Source organism: Dendropsophus ebraccatus, unplaced genomic scaffold (genome assembly GCF_027789765.1).
Source record: "Dendropsophus ebraccatus isolate aDenEbr1 unplaced genomic scaffold, aDenEbr1.pat pat_scaffold_196_ctg1, whole genome shotgun sequence".
NCBI lineage: Eukaryota > Metazoa > Chordata > Amphibia > Anura > Hylidae > Dendropsophus > Dendropsophus ebraccatus.
Window position 1 is genome coordinate 129,304 of NW_027209406.1, and position 13,734 is coordinate 143,037.

Genomic DNA, 13,734 nt, shown 5'->3' on the forward strand with positions numbered 1-13,734 from the left:
AATATATAGAAATAAAATGGTTTGATCTACACCTGCCTGCACTTACCTTACCAGCTACCTACCTACGCTACCTACCTGGTTGCAAGCCTGGCTGCAACTAAGCTGCCTGCCCCTATATAGGCACCTATATATGTCATCGCTGCCTTGATGACATCACCCCAGCTAGCTGGATACGACCTTTGCCCTATGAGCTGGCTGGATATGAACTTTGACTTGTGTTGCCATGGCAACCAAGGCAGGACATTGCATTAGCAATGCCACCACTTTGTGCACGCCCCCAGAGAGCGGATAAGAACGGCCAGAGTGGCATGCACACACGGCTACGCACCCAGCAAGGGCTTTATTTTGGGTGGGGTAAGAGGTTTGGGCATGCATGCATCCACCCATCCACATAGTAAATGACTACTGTAAAAAAAAAAAAAAAAAAAATGGGGTAACTTCTCAGAATCTTAGCAGTATGCAGAGGTCTATATTGGCCCCCCAAATATATAGAAATAAAATGGTTTGATCTACACCTGCCTGCACTTACCTTACCAGCTACCTACCTACGCTACCTACCTGGTTGCAAGCCTGGCTGCAACTAAGCTGCCTGCCCCTATATAGGCACCTATATATGTCATCGCTGCCTTGATGACATCACCCCAGCTAGCTGGATACGACCTTTGCCCTATGAGCTGGCTGGATATGAACTTTGACTTGTGTTGCCATGGCAACCAAGGCAGGACATTGCATTAGCAATGCCACCACTTTGTGCACGCCCCCAGAGAGCGGATAAGAACGGCCAGAGTGGCATGCACACACGGCTACGCACCCAGCAAGGGCTTTATTTTGGGTGGGGTAAGAGGTTTGGGCATGCATGCATCCACCCATCCACATAGTAAATGACTACTGTAAAAAAAAAAAAAAAAAAAAAAAAAAAAAATGGGGTAACTTCTCAGAATCTTAGCAGTATGCAGAGGTCTATATTGGCCCCCCAAATATATAGAAATAAAATGGTTTGATCTACACCTGCCTGCACTTACCTTACCAGCTACCTACCTACGCTACCTACCTGGTTGCAAGCCTGGCTGCAACTAAGCTGCCTGCCCCTATATAGGCACCTATATATGTCATCGCTGCCTTGATGACATCACCCCAGCTAGCTGGATACGACCTTTGCCCTATGAGCTGGCTGGATATGAACTTTGACTTGTGTTGCCATGGCAACCAAGGCAGGACATTGCATTAGCAATGCCACCACTTTGTGCACGCCCCCAGAGAGCGGATAAGAACGGCCAGAGTGGCATGCACACACGGCTACGCACCCAGCAAGGGCTTTATTTTGGGTGGGGTAAGAGGTTTGGGCATGCATGCATCCACCCATCCACATAGTAAATGACTACTGTAAAAAAAAAAAAAAAAAAAAAAAAAAAAATGGGGTAACTTCTCAGAATCTTAGCAGTATGCAGAGGTCTATATTGGCCCCCCAAATATATAGAAATAAAATGGTTTGATCTACACCTGCCTGCACTTACCTTACCAGCTACCTACCTACGCTACCTACCTGGTTGCAAGCCTGGCTGCAACTAAGCTGCCTGCCCCTATATAGGCACCTATATATGTCATCGCTGCCTTGATGACATCACCCCTGCTAGCTGGATACGACCTTTTCCCTATGAGCTGGCTGGATATGAACTTTGACTTGTGTTGCCATGGCAACCAAGGCAGGACATTGCATTAGCAATGCCACCACTTTGTGCACGCCCCCAGAGAGCGGATAAGAACGGCCAGAGTGGCATGCACACACGGCTACGCACCCAGCAAGGGCTTTATTTTGGGTGGGGTAAGAGGTTTGGGCATGCATGCATCCACCCATCCACATAGTAAATGACTACTGTAAAAAAAAAAAAAAAAAAAAAAAAATGGGGTAACTTCTCAGAATCTTAGCAGTATGCAGAGGTCTATATTGGCCCCCCAAATATATAGAAATAAAATGGTTTGATCTACACCTGCCTGCACTTACCTTACCAGCTACCTACCTACGCTACCTACCTGGTTGCAAGCCTGGCTGCAACTAAGCTGCCTGCCCCTATATAGGCACCTATATATGTCATCGCTGCCTTGATGACATCACCCCAGCTAGCTGGATACGACCTTTGCCCTATGAGCTGGCTGGATATGAACTTTGACTTGTGTTGCCATGGCAACCAAGGCAGGACATTGCATTAGCAATGCCACCACTTTGTGCACGCCCCCAGAGAGCGGATAAGAACGGCCAGAGTGGCATGCACACACGGCTACGCACCCAGCAAGGGCTTTATTTTGGGTGGGGTAAGAGGTTTGGGCATGCATGCATCCACCCATCCACATAGTAAATGACTACTGTAAAAAAAAAAAAAAAAAAAAAAAATGGGGTAACTTCTCAGAATCTTAGCAGTATGCAGAGGTCTATATTGGCCCCCCAAATATATAGAAATAAAATGGTTTGATCTACACCTGCCTGCACTTACCTTACCAGCTACCTACCTACGCTACCTACCTGGTTGCAAGCCTGGCTGCAACTAAGCTGCCTGCCCCTATATAGGCACCTATATATGTCATCGCTGCCTTGATGACATCACCCCAGCTAGCTGGATACGACCTTTGCCCTATGAGCTGGCTGGATATGAACTTTGACTTGTGTTGCCATGGCAACCAAGGCAGGACATTGCATTAGCAATGCCACCACTTTGTGCACGCCCCCAGAGAGCGGATAAGAACGGCCAGAGTGGCATGCACACACGGCTACGCACCCAGCAAGGGCTTTATTTTGGGTGGGGTAAGAGGTTTGGGCATGCATGCATCCACCCATCCACATAGTAAATGACTACTGTAAAAAAAAAAAAAAAAAAAAAATGGGGTAACTTCTCAGAATCTTAGCAGTATGCAGAGGTCTATATTGGCCCCCCAAATATATAGAAATAAAATGGTTTGATCTACACCTGCCTGCACTTACCTTACCAGCTACCTACCTACGCTACCTACCTGGTTGCAAGCCTGGCTGCAACTAAGCTGCCTGCCCCTATATAGGCACCTATATATGTCATCGCTGCCTTGATGACATCACCCCAGCTAGCTGGATACGACCTTTGCCCTATGAGCTGGCTGGATATGAACTTTGACTTGTGTTGCCATGGCAACCAAGGCAGGACATTGCATTAGCAATGCCACCACTTTGTGCACGCCCCCAGAGAGCGGATAAGAACGGCCAGAGTGGCATGCACACACGGCTACGCACCCAGCAAGGGCTTTATTTTGGGTGGGGTAAGAGGTTTGGGCATGCATGCATCCACCCATCCACATAGTAAATTACTACTGTAAAAAAAAAAAAAAAAAAAAAATGGGGTAACTTCTCAGAATCTTAGCAGTATGCAGAGGTCTATATTGGCCCCCCAAATATATAGAAATAAAATGGTTTGATCTACACCTGCCTGCACTTACCTTACCAGCTACCTACCTACGCTACCTACCTGGTTGCAAGCCTGGCTGCAACTAAGCTGCCTGCCCCTATATAGGCACCTATATATGTCATCGCTGCCTTGATGACATCACCCCAGCTAGCTGGATACGACCTTTGCCCTATGAGCTGGCTGGATATGAACTTTGACTTGTGTTGCCATGGCAACCAAGGCAGGACATTGCATTAGCAATGCCACCACTTTGTGCACGCCCCCAGAGAGCGGATAAGAACGGCCAGAGTGGCATGCACACACGGCTACGCACCCAGCAAGGGCTTTATTTTGGGTGGGGTAAGAGGTTTGGGCATGCATGCATCCACCCATCCACATAGTAAATGACTACTGTAAAAAAAAAAAAAAAAAAAAAAAATGGGGTAACTTCTCAGAATCTTAGCAGTATGCAGAGGTCTATATTGGCCCCCCAAATATATAGAAATAAAATGGTTTGATCTACACCTGCCTGCACTTACCTTACCAGCTACCTACCTACGCTACCTACCTGGTTGCAAGCCTGGCTGCAACTAAGCTGCCTGCCCCTATATAGGCACCTATATATGTCATCGCTGCCTTGATGACATCACCCCAGCTAGCTGGATACGACCTTTGCCCTATGAGCTGGCTGGATATGAACTTTGACTTGTGTTGCCATGGCAACCAAGGCAGGACATTGCATTAGCAATGCCACCACTTTGTGCACGCCCCCAGAGAGCGGATAAGAACGGCCAGAGTGGCATGCACACACGGCTACGCACCCAGCAAGGGCTTTATTTTGGGTGGGGTAAGAGGTTTGGGCATGCATGCATCCACCCATCCACATAGTAAATGACTACTGTAAAAAAAAAAAAAAAAAAAAATGGGGTAACTTCTCAGAATCTTAGCAGTATGCAGAGGTCTATATTGGCCCCCCAAATATATAGAAATAAAATGGTTTGATCTACACCTGCCTGCACTTACCTTACCAGCTACCTACCTACGCTACCTACCTGGTTGCAAGCCTGGCTGCAACTAAGCTGCCTGCCCCTATATAGGCACCTATATATGTCATCGCTGCCTTGATGACATCACCCCAGCTAGCTGGATACGACCTTTGCCCTATGAGCTGGCTGGATATGAACTTTGACTTGTGTTGCCATGGCAACCAAGGCAGGACATTGCATTAGCAATGCCACCACTTTGTGCACGCCCCCAGAGAGCGGATAAGAACGGCCAGAGTGGCATGCACACACGGCTACGCACCCAGCAAGGGCTTTATTTTGGGTGGGGTAAGAGGTTTGGGCATGCATGCATCCACCCATCCACATAGTAAATGACTACTGTAAAAAAAAAAAAAAAAAAAAAATGGGGTAACTTCTCAGAATCTTAGCAGTATGCAGAGGTCTATATTGGCCCCCCAAATATATAGAAATAAAATGGTTTGATCTACACCTGCCTGCACTTACCTTACCAGCTACCTACCTACGCTACCTACCTGGTTGCAAGCCTGGCTGCAACTAAGCTGCCTGCCCCTATATAGGCACCTATATATGTCATCGCTGCCTTGATGACATCACCCCAGCTAGCTGGATACGACCTTTGCCCTATGAGCTGGCTGGATATGAACTTTGACTTGTGTTGCCATGGCAACCAAGGCAGGACATTGCATTAGCAATGCCACCACTTTGTGCACGCCCCCAGAGAGCGGATAAGAACGGCCAGAGTGGCATGCACACACGGCTACGCACCCAGCAAGGGCTTTATTTTGGGTGGGGTAAGAGGTTTGGGCATGCATTCATCCACCCATCCACATAGTAAATGACTACTGTAAAAAAAAAAAAAAAAAAAAAAAATGGGGTAACTTCTCAGAATCTTAGCAGTATGCAGAGGTCTATATTGGCCCCCCAAATATATAGAAATAAAATGGTTTGATCTACACCTGCCTGCACTTACCTTACCAGCTACCTACCTACCCTACCTACCTGGTTGCAAGCCTGGCTGCAACTAAGCTGCCTGCCCCTATATAGGCACCTATATATGTCATCGCTGCCTTGATGACATCACCCCAGCTAGCTGGATACGACCTTTGCCCTATGAGCTGGCTGGATATGAACTTTGACTTGTGTTGCCATGGCAACCAAGGCAGGACATTGCATTAGCAATGCCACCACTTTGTGCACGCCCCCAGAGAGCGGATAAGAACGGCCAGAGTGGCATGCACACACGGCTACGCACCCAGCAAGGGCTTTATTTTGGGTGGGGTAAGAGGTTTGGGCATGCATGCATCCACCCATCCACATAGTAAATGACTACTGTAAAAAAAAAAAAAAAAAAAAAAATGGGGTAACTTATCAGAATCTTAGCAGTATGCAGAGGTCTATATTGGCCCCCCAAATATATAGAAATAAAATGGTTTGATCTACACCTGCCTGCACTTACCTTACCAGCTACCTACCTACGCTACCTACCTGGTTGCAAGCCTGGCTGCAACTAAGCTGCCTGCCCCTATATAGGCACCTATATATGTCATCGCTGCCTTGATGACATCACCCCAGCTAGCTGGATACGACCTTTGCCCTATGAGCTGGCTGGATATGAACTTTGACTTGTGTTGCCATGGCAACCAAGGCAGGACATTGCATTAGCAATGCCACCACTTTGTGCACGCCCCCAGAGAGCGGATAAGAACGGCCAGAGTGGCATGCACACACGGCTACGCACCCAGCAAGGGCTTTATTTTGGGTGGGGTAAGAGGTTTGGGCATGCATGCATCCACCCATCCACATAGTAAATGACTACTGTAAAAAAAAAAAAAAAAAAAAAATGGGGTAACTTCTCAGAATCTTAGCAGTATGCAGAGGTCTATATTGGCCCCCCAAATATATAGAAATAAAATGGTTTGATCTACACCTGCCTGCACTTACCTTACCAGCTACCTACCTACGCTACCTACCTGGTTGCAAGCCTGGCTGCAACTAAGCTGCCTGCCCCTATATAGGCACCTATATATGTCATCGCTGCCTTGATGACATCACCCCAGCTAGCTGGATACGACCTTTGCCCTATGAGCTGGCTGGATATGAACTTTGACTTGTGTTGCCATGGCAACCAAGGCAGGACATTGCATTAGCAATGCCACCACTTTGTGCACGCCCCCAGAGAGCGGATAAGAACGGCCAGAGTGGCATGCACACCCGGCTACGCACCCAGCAAGGGCTTTATTTTGGGTGGGGTAAGAGGTTTGGGCATGCATGCATCCACCCATCCACATAGTAAATGACTACTGTAAAAAAAAATAAAAAAAAAAAATGGGGTAACTTCTCAGAATCTTAGCAGTATGCAGAGGTCTATATTGGCCCCCCAAATATATAGAAATAAAATGGTTTGATCTACACCTGCCTGCACTTACCTTACCAGCTACCTACCTACGCTACCTACCTGGTTGCAAGCCTGGCTGCAACTAAGCTGCCTGCCCCTATATAGGCACCTATATATGTCATCGCTGCCTTGATGACATCACCCCAGCTAGCTGGATACGACCTTTGCCCTATGAGCTGGCTGGATATGAACTTTGACTTGTGTTGCCATGGCAACCAAGGCAGGACATTGCATTAGCAATGCCACCACTTTGTGCACGCCCCCAGAGAGCGGATAAGAACGGCCAGAGTGGCATGCACACACGGCTACGCACCCAGCAAGGGCTTTATTTTGGGTGGGGTAAGAGGTTTGGGCATGCATGCATCCACCCATCCACATAGTAAATGACTACTGTAAAAAAAAAAAAAAAAAAAAAATGGGGTAACTTCTCAGAATCTTAGCAGTATGCAGAGGTCTATATTGGCCCCCCAAATATATAGAAATAAAATGGTTTGATCTACACCTGCCTGCACTTACCTTACCAGCTACCTACCTACGCTACCTACCTGGTTGCAAGCCTGGCTGCAACTAAGCTGCCTGCCCCTATATAGGCACCTATATATGTCATCGCTGCCTTGATGACATCACCCCAGCTAGCTGGATACGACCTTTGCCCTATGAGCTGGCTGGATATGAACTTTGACTTGTGTTGCCATGGCAACCAAGGCAGGACATTGCATTAGCAATGCCACCACTTTGTGCACGCCCCCAGAGAGCGGATAAGAACGGCCAGAGTGGCATGCACACACGGCTACGCACCCAGCAAGGGCTTTATTTTGGGTGGGGTAAGAGGTTTGGGCATGCATGCATCCACCCATCCACATAGTAAATGACTACTGTAAAAAAAAAAAAAAAAAAAAATGGGGTAACTTCTCAGAATCTTAGCAGTATGCAGAGGTCTATATTGGCCCCCCAAATATATAGAAATAAAATGGTTTGATCTACACCTGCCTGCACTTACCTTACCAGCTACCTACCTACGCTACCTACCTGGTTGCAAGCCTGGCTGCAACTAAGCTGCCTGCCCCTATATAGGCACCTATATATGTCATCGCTGCCTTGATGACATCACCCCAGCTAGCTGGATACGACCTTTGCCCTATGAGCTGGCTGGATATGAACTTTGACTTGTGTTGCCATGGCAACCAAGGCAGGACATTGCATTAGCAATGCCACCACTTTGTGCACGCCCCCAGAGAGCGGATAAGAACGGCCAGAGTGGCATGCACACACGGCTACGCACCCAGCAAGGGCTTTATTTTGGGTGGGGTAAGAGGTTTGGGCATGCATGCATCCACCCATCCACATAGTAAATGACTACTGTAAAAAAATAAAATAAAAAAAAAAAAAAAATGGGGTAACTTCTCAGAATCTTAGCAGTATGCAGAGGTCTATATTGGCCCCCCAAATATATAGAAATAAAATGGTTTGATATACACCTGCCTGCACTTACCTTACCAGCTACCTACCTACGCTACCTACCTGGTTGCAAGCCTGGCTGCAACTAAGCTGCCTGCCCCTATATAGGCACCTATATATGTCATCGCTGCCTTGATGACATCACCCCAGCTAGCTGGATACGACCTTTGCCCTATGAGCTGGCTGGATATGAACTTTGACTTGTGTTGCCATGGCAACCAAGGCAGGACATTGCATTAGCAATGCCACCACTTTGTGCACGCCCCCAGAGAGCGGATAAGAACGGCCAGAGTGGCATGCACACACGGCTACGCACCCAGCAAGGGCTTTATTTTGGGTGGGGTAAGAGGTTTGGGCATGCATGCATCCACCCATCCACATAGTAAATGACTACTGTAAAAAAAAAAAAAAAAAAAAATGGGGTAACTTCTCAGAATCTTAGCAGTATGCAGAGGTCTATATTGGCCCCCCAAATATATAGAAATAAAATGGTTTGATCTACACCTGCCTGCACTTACCTTACCAGCTACCTACCTACGCTACCTACCTGGTTGCAAGCCTGGCTGCAACTAAGCTGCCTGCCCCTATATAGGCACCTATATATGTCATCGCTGCCTTGATGACATCACCCCAGCTAGCTGGATACGACCTTTGCCCTATGAGCTGGCTGGATATGAACTTTGACTTGTGTTGCCATGGCAACCAAGGCAGGACATTGCATTAGCAATGCCACCACTTTGTGCACGCCCCCAGAGAGCGGATAAGAACGGCCAGAGTGGCATGCACACACGGCTACGCACCCAGCAAGGGCTTTATTTTGGGTGGGGTAAGAGGTTTGGGCATGCATGCATCCACCCATCCACATAGTAAATGACTACTGTAAAAAAAAAAAAAAAAAAAAAAAATGGGGTAACTTCTCAGAATCTTAGCAGTATGCAGAGGTCTATATTGGCCCCCCAAATATATAGAAATAAAATGGTTTGATCTACACCTGCCTGCACTTACCTTACCAGCTACCTACCTACGCTACCTACCTGGTTGCAAGCCTGGCTGCAACTAAGCTGCCTGCCCCTATATAGGCACCTATATATGTCATCGCTGCCTTGATGACATCACCCCAGCTAGCTGGATACGACCTTTGCCCTATGAGCTGGCTGGATATGAACTTTGACTTGTGTTGCCATGGCAACCAAGGCAGGACATTGCATTAGCAATGCCACCACTTTGTGCACGCCCCCAGAGAGCGGATAAGAACGGCCAGAGTGGCATGCACACACGGCTACGCACCCAGCAAGGGCTTTATTTTGGGTGGGGTAAGAGGTTTGGGCATGCATGCATCCACCCATCCACATAGTAAATGACTACTGTAAAAAAAAAAAAAATAAAAAAAAATGGGGTAACTTCTCAGAATCTTAGCAGTATGCAGAGGTCTATATTGGCCCCCCAAATATATAGAAATAAAATGGTTTGATCTACACCTGCCTGCACTTACCTTACCAGCTACCTACCTACGCTACCTACCTGGTTGCAAGCCTGGCTGCAACTAAGCTGCCTGCCCCTATATAGGCACCTATATATGTCATCGCTGCCTTGATGACATCACCCCAGCTAGCTGGATACGACCTTTGCCCTATGAGCTGGCTGGATATGAACTTTGACTTGTGTTGCCATGGCAACCAAGGCAGGACATTGCATTAGCAATGCCACCACTTTGTGCACGCCCCCAGAGAGCGGATAAGAACGGCCAGAGTGGCATGCACACACGGCTACGCACCCAGCAAGGGCTTTATTTTGGGTGGGGTAAGAGGTTTGGGCATGCATGCATCCACCCATCCACATAGTAAATGACTACTGTAAAAAAAAAAAAAAAAAAAAATGGGGTAACTTCTCAGAATCTTAGCAGTATGCAGAGGTCTATATTGGCCCCCCAAATATATAGAAATAAAATGGTTTGATCTACACCTGCCTGCACTTACCTTACCAGCTACCTACCTACGCTACCTACCTGGTTGCAAGCCTGGCTGCAACTAAGCTGCCTGCCCCTATATAGGCACCTATATATGTCATCGCTGCCTTGATGTCATCACCCCAGCTAGCTGGATACGACCTTTGCCCTATGAGCTGGCTGGATATGAACTTTGACTTGTGTTGCCATGGCAACCAAGGCAGGACATTGCATTAGCAATGCCACCACTTTGTGCACGCCCCCAGAGAGCGGATAAGAACGGCCAGAGTGGCATGCACACACGGCTACGCACCCAGCAAGGGCTTTATTTTGGGTGGGGTAAGAGGTTTGGGCATGCATGCATCCACCCATCCACATAGTAAATGACTACTGTAAAAAAAAAAAAAAAAAAAAAATGGGGTAACTTCTCAGAATCTTAGCAGTATGCAGAGGTCTATATTGGCCCCCCAAATATATAGAAATAAAATGGTTTGATCTACACCTGCCTGCACTTACCTTACCAGCTACCTACCTACGCTACCTACCTGGTTGCAAGCCTGGCTGCAACTAAGCTGCCTGCCCCTATATAGGCACCTATATATGTCATCGCTGCCTTGATGACATCACCCCAGCTAGCTGGATACGACCTTTGCCCTATGAGCTGGCTGGATATGAACTTTGACTTGTGTTGCCATGGCAACCAAGGCAGGACATTGCATTAGCAATGCCACCACTTTGTGCACGCCCCCAGAGAGCGGATAAGAACGGCCAGAGTGGCATGCACACACGGCTACGCACCCAGCAAGGGCTTTATTTTGGGTGGGGTAAGAGGTTTGGGCATGCATGCATCCACCCATCCACATAGTAAATGACTACTGTAAAAAAAAAAAAAAAAAAAAAAATGGGGTAACTTCTCAGAATCTTAGCAGTATGCAGAGGTCTATATTGGCCCCCCAAATATATAGAAATAAAATGGTTTGATCTACACCTGCCTGCACTTACCTTACCAGCTACCTACCTACGCTACCTACCTGGTTGCAAGCCTGGCTGCAACTAAGCTGCCTGCCCCTATATAGGCACCTATATATGTCATCGCTGCCTTGATGACATCACCCCAGCTAGCTGGATACGACCTTTGCCCTATGAGCTGGCTGGATATGAACTTTGACTTGTGTTGCCATGGCAACCAAGGCAGGACATTGCATTAGCAATGCCACCACTTTGTGCACGCCCCCAGAGAGCGGATAAGAACGGCCAGAGTGGCATGCACACACGGCTACGCACCCAGCAAGGGCTTTATTTTGGGTGGGGTAAGAGGTTTGGGCATGCATGCATCCACCCATCCACATAGTAAATGACTACTGTAAAAAAAAAAAAAAAAAAAAAAATGGGGTAACTTCTCAGAATCTTAGCAGTATGCAGAGGTCTATATTGGCCCCCCAAATATATAGAAATAAAATGGTTTGATCTACACCTGCCTGCACTTACCTTACCAGCTACCTACCTACGCTACCTACCTGGTTGCAAGCCTGGCTGCAACTAAGCTGCCTGCCCCTATATAGGCACCTATATATGTCATCGCTGCCTTGATGACATCACCCCAGCTAGCTGGATACGACCTTTGCCCTATGAGCTGGCTGGATATGAACTTTGACTTGTGTTGCCATGGCAACCAAGGCAGGACATTGCATTAGCAATGCCACCACTTTGTGCACGCCCCCAGAGAGCGGATAAGAACGGCCAGAGTGGCATGCACACACGGCTACGCACCCCGCAAGGGCTTTATTTTGGGTGGGGTAAGAGGTTTGGGCATGCATGCATCCACCCATCCACATAGTAAATGACTACTGTAAAAAAAAAAAAAAAAAAAAAAATGGGGTAACTTCTCAGAATCTTAGCAGTATGCAGAGGTCTATATTGGCCCCCCAAATATATAGAAATAAAATGGTTTGATCTACACCTGCCTGCACTTACCTTACCAGCTACCTACCTACGCTACCTACCTGGTTGCAAGCCTGGCTGCAACTAAGCTGCCTGCCCCTATATAGGCACCTATATATGTCATCGCTGCCTTGATGACATCACCCCAGCTAGCTGGATACGACCTTTGCCCTATGAGCTGGCTGGATATGAACTTTGACTTGTGTTGCCATGGCAACCAAGGCAGGACATTGCATTAGCAATGCCACCACTTTGTGCACGCCCCCAGAGAGCGGATAAGAACGGCCAGAGTGGCATGCACACACGGCTACGCACCCAGCAAGGGCTTTATTTTGGGTGGGGTAAGAGGTTTGGGCATGCATGCATCCACCCATCCACATATTAAATGACTACTGTAAAAAAAAAAAAAAAAAAAAAAATGGGGTAACTTCTCAGAATCTTAGCAGTATGCAGAGGTCTATATTGGCCCCCCAAATATATAGAAATAAAATGGTTTGATCTACACCTGCCTGCACTTACCTTACCAGCTACCTACCTACGCTACCTACCTGGTTGCAAGCCTGGCTGCAACTAAGCTGCCTGCCCCTATATAGGCACCTATATATGTCATCGCTGCCTTGATGACATCACCCCAGCTAGCTGGATACGACCTTTGCCCTATGAGCTGGCTGGATATGAACTTTGACTTGTGTTGCCATGGCAACCAAGGCAGGACATTGCATTAGCAATGCCACCACTTTGTGCACGCCCCCAGAGAGCGGATAAGAACGGCCAGAGTGGCATGCACACACGGCTACGCACCCAGCAAGGGCTTTATTTTGGGTGGGGTAAGAGGTTTGGGCATGCATGCATCCACCCATCCACATAGTAAATGACTACTGTAAAAAAAAAAAAAAAAAAAAATGGGGTAACTTCTCAGAATCTTAGCAGTATGCAGAGGTCTATATTGGCCCCCCAAATATATAGAAATAAAATGGTTTGATCTACACCTGCCTGCACTTACCTTACCAGCTACCTACCTACGCTACCTACCTGGTTGCAAGCCTGGCTGCAACTAAGCTGCCTGCCCCTATATAGGCACCTATATATGTCATCGCTGCCTTGATGACATCACCCCAGCTAGCTGGATACGACCTTTGCCCTATGAGCTGGCTGGATATGAACTTTGACTTGTGTTGCCATGGCAACCAAGGCAGGACATTGCATTAGCAATGCCACCACTTTGTGCACGCCCCCAGAGAGCGGATAAGAACGGCCAGAGTGGCATGCACACACGGCTACGCACCCAGCAAGGGCTTTATTTTGGGTGGGGTAAGAGGTTTGGGCATGCATGCATCCACCCATCCACATAGTAAATGACTACTGTTAAAAAAAAAAAAAAAAAAAAAATGGGGTAACTTCTCAGAATCTTAGCAGTATGCAGAGGTCTATATTGGCCCCCCAAATATATAGAAATAAAATGGTTTGATCTACACCTGCCTGCACTTACCTTACCAGCTACCTACCTACGCTACCTACCTGGTTGCAAGCCTGGCTGCAACTAAGCTGCCTGCCCCTATATAG